Genomic DNA, 7,382 nt, shown 5'->3' on the forward strand with positions numbered 1-7,382 from the left:
AGAACCATACCACACCTTTAATACAAAAAACCCTACCGTTAAATTACATCTAAGAATAACCACTTTAATAGAAAAAGTTCCACCCCCATTAAATACTTTGACTAAAAAGTACCATACCACACCTTTAATACGAAAAACCCCTACTGTTAAATTACATCTAAAAAAAACCACTTTAATAGAAAAAGTCCCACCCCATTAAATACTTTGATTAAAAAGTGGGTACCACACCTTTAATACGAAAAACCCCTACCGATAAATTACATCTAAGAATAACCACTTTAACAACAAAAGTTTCATCCCCATTAAATACTTAAATAAACAGTACTATAGCACACCTTTAATACGAAAAAAATCCTACAGTTAAAGTTACATCTAAGAATAACCACTTTAATAGAAAATGTTCCACCCCATTTAATATTTTGACTAAAAAGTACCATACCACACCTTTAGTACGAAAAATTCCTACCAGTAAATTACATCTAAGAATAACCACTGTAATAGAAAATGTTCCACCCCATTTAATACTTTGACTAAAAAGTATCATACCACACCTTTAATACGAAAAACCTCTACCGTTAAATTACATCTAAGAATAACCGCTTTAATAGAAAAACCCCATCTCATCCCAACGTATCCCTAGTCCTCCCAAGCTTTATCATGCCCGTCTCAGCCCAACACTCCTACCATCACCAAGCCCTCATCCCAACCAGCTCATCCCACCATCACCCCAACTCGTCATCCCAAACAGTCCAGCCAATTACCCCTACACCACCAACCAAGCCCTCATCCAAACCAGCCCATCCCGCTCTCCTACCGTCACCCCAAGTCCTCATCCCAAACAGCCAAGCCCATCACCCCAACTCCTCATCCCAAAGTCCAGCCAATTACTCCTACACCATCACCCCAACTCCTCATCCTAAACAGTCGAGCCCATCACTCCTACCATCACCCCAAGTCCTCATCCCAAACAGTTGAGCCCATCACTCCTACCATCACCCCAAGTCCTCATCCCAAACAGTTGAGCCCATCACTCCTACCATCACCCAAGTCCTCATCCCAAACAGTCGAGCCCATCACTCCTACCATCACCCCAAGCCCTCATCCCAAACAGTTGAGCCCATCACTCCTACCATCACCCCAAGTCCTCATCCCAAACAGTCGAGCCCATCACTCCTACCATCACCCCAAGTCCTCATCCCAAACAGTCAAGCCCATCATCATTCCTACCATCACCCAAGACCTCATCCCAACCAACCGAGCCCACTGGCTGACCAGCAAACTCTCAGCCCCTTGCCCGAGAGTCTCGGAGCAGAGGCAACCCTTACCCTAGCCCACTGAGCAACCTCCTTGGCCCCTCAGCACTTAAAAATTTTACTCCTCCAGCCAAGCGCCAAGGCCCTTGGTAGGCCCTTGTAGGCCCTTGGTCAGCTCTCAGATCAGCTAGAAATCCAAGGGTTGAGCCAGGGAAAATAAACTCTGAAATATTTTCTAAGTCAGCCATTTTTAACTTCATCACTCCAAAAACCGTTAGATTTTTATAACAGCTCAGTAGCACAGCAGTGAGAGAGAGTGCTTACAGAGTGGAAGGTCCCCGGTTCAAGCCCTGCACATTTTTATCAGAATTATAAAAAAAATCTTTTTTTAATGGTAAAAGGGTCCCCGGAGGGATTTGAACCCACCCTGCTCACAGCTCCAGGATTCCTGGGGCTGTGAGCTAGCCCGCTGCGCTACGGCGGCTCTTGAAAAAATTTGCTCGGAACTAATATTTAAACCTTAGAATGGATGGACCGAATAAAAAAAAAAAATTGAGATGAACCCTATGACCTTTGACCTTAGCAAGAATCACCAGCAGAAAGATAGAATAAAGACATGTCAGTTAGTGTACGTTAAATAAAGGTTTATTTCCAGATCACAAATAAACAATACAAATATTACCAGATGTGTTTAACGAGTAAAACTATACACCATTTCAAGTGGTTTAACATTTAAAAAGATCACAAAATAACAAAAGTATTACAACCAATTTGTTTCTCAAGTAAACGCAAAGACTACAAATCTTAACAAGTAATTTTACAATTTAAACTAACAAAATAATTAATATAAAATAATTAACAGAGTACGGTAATCAACCTTATGCACATGACATCATTTGCGTAAAGCGCAATCAGCTACAGGTCAAAAGAAGGTTGCGCATTGGCCCAACCACCACACAGCGGCAGTGCCACCATTTTATATCTAAGGTTTATCAGTGCTTTATTTTAAGTACAAACTAAATTTGCATAAGTTACTTGTCTTCCTTAATAACTTTAAAGTAAATTTAATTTCCCCAAATAACAGTTCAAAAACTGCATTCTCTTATCAAGTTGCCCTCCAATTTACTACATCAGAGTTAAACAATATACTAGTTATTTTAATTCATAATAAGAACTACACAGAGCTTGCGCTGCAAGCGTTTTATACATCCTTAAATTTGCATAAGTTACTTGTCTTCCTTAATAACTTTAAAGTAAATTTAATTTAATCTAATAACAGTTCAAAAACTGTGTTCTCTTATCAAGTTGCCCCCCCCTCAATTTACTCCATCAGAGTTAAACAATATACTAGTTATTTTAATTCAAACAACTACACAGAGCTCACACTGCAAGCATTTTATACATACTTCAATATGGTATAGTTTTAGAATTAATTTGGTTACTGCATGGAGGGTGCTCCGCTATCTCGCTATCATTTTATTCATTCTTGCCAACAGCACCCCCCTACACATGCCTCATTAACAAAAAATTCTTTAAGTAATACTTAATGTAATCATACAATAAAAGTGATTTTATAATATCAAATCTTACTTAAACTTTTTTAACACGTACATTTAAAACCCAAGCATTTAATTACATCATTTCTTATTTCTATTAACAGCAGATGTTTTACATGATACCCTTACAGAAGCGAGGCTGCTTTTTTTGCTCGACTTAATAGATGCATCGACCGCATTTAAAAATGCTTATTAACGTCCGATATCTGCAGCGCGCGATCATAAAAAACAAGCGATATTTTCTTTTACCGACGCTACCCGAGATTTTATGAACTCTTCAAAGCCTATCTTTCACTGTGAAGTAACTCTATCTGTTTCACTTTCTATTTATTGAAATAAATTAGCTGTTAAGACAAATTTCATATTAAAGCATCAACTTTTTAATACAATTAACTATGGTGCATCAATTGGAAAGAATAATGTACATTGTTTTTAGTAACGACAAAGTTTCCTGTTTGTGATGCACAAAATGAATGCAATTAATTTTATATAGTTAATTTCCAAATTAAACTGTCTCATAAAAACTAAAACATATTAGTCTACATGTAGGCATGGCATCCCCCACTGATTACACAATGTACATAATAATGTTCATACCTAAATTCATAAGTATTCATTGTTTTAATTTTAGTTAAATAATTGTGTCCTTCACCCTTTTGTCCTAAGTTTATGTTAGGATATTTTGAGTTAATAGATGCACCGACCACATTTTAAATGCATATTAATGTCCGATATCCGCAGCGCTCTTTAATAAAAAACAAGCAGTATTTTTTTGTCGACATTACACACCATTTTATCTTACACTTTTGTGAAACTCTTTTAATCTTACTTTTGTTTTATAAAAAATGTTTCTTTTTTGTAATGCAGATAATTTTATATTGTTAACTTCCAAATTAAACAGTTTCACATAATGTTAATCTACATGTAGGCCTGGCCCCCACTGATTGTATATAAAGTTCATACCTGTGATAATTTCCAAATTAAACCGTTACATAAAAACTAAAACTGTTTCATAAAAATTTTAACATGTAGGCCTGGCTTCCCCCACTGATTACATAATTATGTTCATAACTAAGTTCATAAGTATTTATTGTTTCAACTTTAGTTAAATAATTGTGTCCTTCACCCTTTTGTCCTAAGGTTATCATAAAATATTTTTTGCCCCAAGTAAATAGATGTACCGACTGCGTTTTAAATGCATATTAATGTCTGATGTCCGCAGCGCTCGTTAATAATACAATGTTTTTTTGCCAACTTTTAACGCCATTTTATCTTACACTTTTGTGAAACTCTTTTAGTCTCACTTTCGATTTATAAAAAAGATAAACTAGTTCATTACTTATTTCATATTATAGCATTATTTTTTGAATTTGATTTAATGTTGCGCATAAATTTTAAAGAATAATGTACACATTCAGCTCTGTTAGATTTTTTTTGTAATTCAGATAATTTTATATAATTAACTTCCAAATTAAACTGTTACATAAAAACTAAAACTGTTTCATAAAAATTAAAACATAGAATTTATCTACATGTAGGCCTGGCATCCCCCACTGATTACATATAATGTTCATAACTAAGTTCATGTATTGTTTTAACCTTTGTTAAATAATTGTGTCCTTCACCCTTTTGTCCTAAGGTTATCATAATATATTTTTTGCCTGAGTTAATAGATGCACCGACCGCATTTTAAATGCATATTAATGTCCGATATCCGCAGCGCAGGTTAACAAAAAATAAGCAATGTTTTGTTTTGCCGACGTTACAGGTTTTATCTTACACTTTTGTTTCATATAACAGCATTAATTTTTGAATTTGATTTAATGTGGGCTATAAATTTGAAAGAATATTGTACACATTCAGCTATGTTAGTATGTATTTTTTGTAATGCAGATAATTTTATATAGTTAATACCCAAATTAAACTGTTACATAAAAGCTAAAACTGTTTCATAAAAACTAAAACATAATATTTATCTACATGTAGGCCTGGCATCCCCCACTGATTACATATAATGTTCATAACTAAGTTCATAAGTATTTATTGTTTAAACTTTAGTTAAATAATTGTGTCCTTCACCCTTTTGTCCTAAGGTTATCATAATATATTTTTTGCCCGAGTTAATAGATGCACCGACCGCATTTTAAATGCATATTAATGTCCGATATCCGCAGCGCAGGTTAACAAAAAATAAGCAATGTTTTGTTTTGCCCACGTTACACGTTTTATCTTACACTTTTGTTTCATATAACAGCATTAATTTTTGAATTTGATTTAATGTTGGCTATAAATTTGAAAGAATATTGTACACATTCAGCTATGTTAGTATGTTTTTTTTGTAATGCAGATAATTTTATACAGTTAATTTTCAAGTAAAAATAAACATAATATTCATCTACACGTAGGCCTGGCCCCCACTGATTGTACAACATGAAGTTCATACATGTGATGTATTAAATTAAACTGTATTGTTTTAATTTTAGTGAAATAATTGTGTCCTTCCCCCTTCTGTAAATGTAATTTTTAAGTTGTCATAAACATGTTACCAGAGGATATGTTTATAAGTGTCAATTTTATTCAAATTATATTTATAAATGTTAGTTCTAATTTAATTGTGGAATGTTAGTAGGAAACACTACCCCTTAATTACATATTGTCAAATTCATAAATTAGACAAATGACATTCTTGTAAACTGTAAATTATAAATTGTAATTTTCTCTACTGATTTTTAATTTTGTTTGGTATGATTAACATTTCATAATGCTACTTTGTAATGTGTTAGATTGTTAAAGTAGTTATAATTAAACTATAAAAAAAATACATTTTTTCGATGTTAGTGGTAAGATCTAGTATAATGTAAAAAAATCAAAATAAGTTGTTTTGTGAAACAGATTTTGTAATTTACAAAGCCCAAATCATTAAAAGTAAGTTTCATGATTTATATTTTTATTGATTAAATTTTGTAATTTATAATTTGTCTGTGAATTATGAAGACAACACGACGACACGTTCCAGTGCCAGTCTTTCATAGAAAAAGACCTATATGACGAAGCAAATGTGATATTTCCGCAACATTTCAACGCGCGACGTTATGTTCGCACGACTCACGCTCAAACCTATCAGCAGCAACCTCGTTTCTATACCAACAAATTTAACCGGTGAATACTTATTTAAAATCTAACAACAACTAGCCAAAGGTACTGTAAACACCCATGATAAAGTTTAACATCACAATTCACAAATATTACTGCATACAGTTAAACTTTAACTTATGTAAACACCCCTGATAAAGTTTAACACCAAATTCACAAAAATGCATAGTTAAACATAAGTACACCACTGCAAGCAATTTATTTCAGTTTGAAACTTGGCCTTTTGAGGGGAATTCTTCAACAAAGTAAATTGATGGGCTGTCTTTGCCTGAGCCTAAGGGAGTTTGACCGTTACGAAGCAGCACACACCTCCGCACAAGGCAGAAGTGGCACACACCTCCGCATCAATGCAGAAGTGGCACGCACCTTCGCATGATAAGTGCAATCTCACAATGTCACCATTATAGGAGCTGACACTCCCATGATAAGAGACAGACTATAATGGGATACACTGCAAGACTTCATACTGGGGTGACACGCCTTCAAAACGCTGTCGCCTCCCATTGCTCATGCTTTTTTTGTTGCTAGGATTAGGGTAGGGTTATTCTGTTTTATTTTATATTAAATTTAAAAAAATTTCTTGAGGGAATTTCTTCAACCTAGTTGGTTGATGGGCTATCTTTGCCTGAGCTCAAGGGAGTTTGACCGTAAAGAAGCAGCACGCACCTCCGCACAAGGCAGAAGTGGCACACACCTCCGCATCAATGCAGAAGTGGCACGCACCTTCGCATGATAAGTGCAATCTCACAATGATACCATTATAGGAGCTGACACTCCCATGATAAGAGACAGACTATAATGGGATACACTGCAAGACATCATACTGGGGTGACACGCCTTCAAAACGCTGTCGCCTCCCATCGCTCATGTATTTTTTGTTGCAAGATAAGGGTAAGGGTTATTCTGTTCTATGCTATTTTAAATTTATCATTTCTTTTGAGGGGTTTTATTCAAACTAGTTGGTTGATGGGCTATCTTTGCCTGGGCCCAAGGGAGTTTGACCGTGAAGAAGCAGCACGCACCTCTGCACAAGGCAGAAGTGGCACACACCTCCGCATCACTGCAGAAGTGGAACACACCTTCGCATGATAGTGCAATCTCACAATGTCACCATTATAGGAGCTGACACTCCCATGATAAGAGACAGACTATAATGGGATACACTGCAAGACATCATACTGGGGTGACATACCTTCAACACGCTAATGCAATTGCAATGCAGAACATGTACTTATTATAAGCTTTTATTTCAAACACTAAAATATTAATTTATTTAAGTAAACCATTATACATAAGTACACCATCACAATCATTTTTTTGTCATCAGATTTTGCTGATTGTCATCCTGGTAAGCTTAGTTCAATTAGCAGGGCTACCAGCGTGCAGGTTCCAGGATACCAGCCCCACACGCTTTCTGAGA

Source organism: Asterias amurensis, chromosome 1, assembly GCF_032118995.1.
Source record: "Asterias amurensis chromosome 1, ASM3211899v1".
NCBI lineage: Eukaryota > Metazoa > Echinodermata > Asteroidea > Forcipulatida > Asteriidae > Asterias > Asterias amurensis.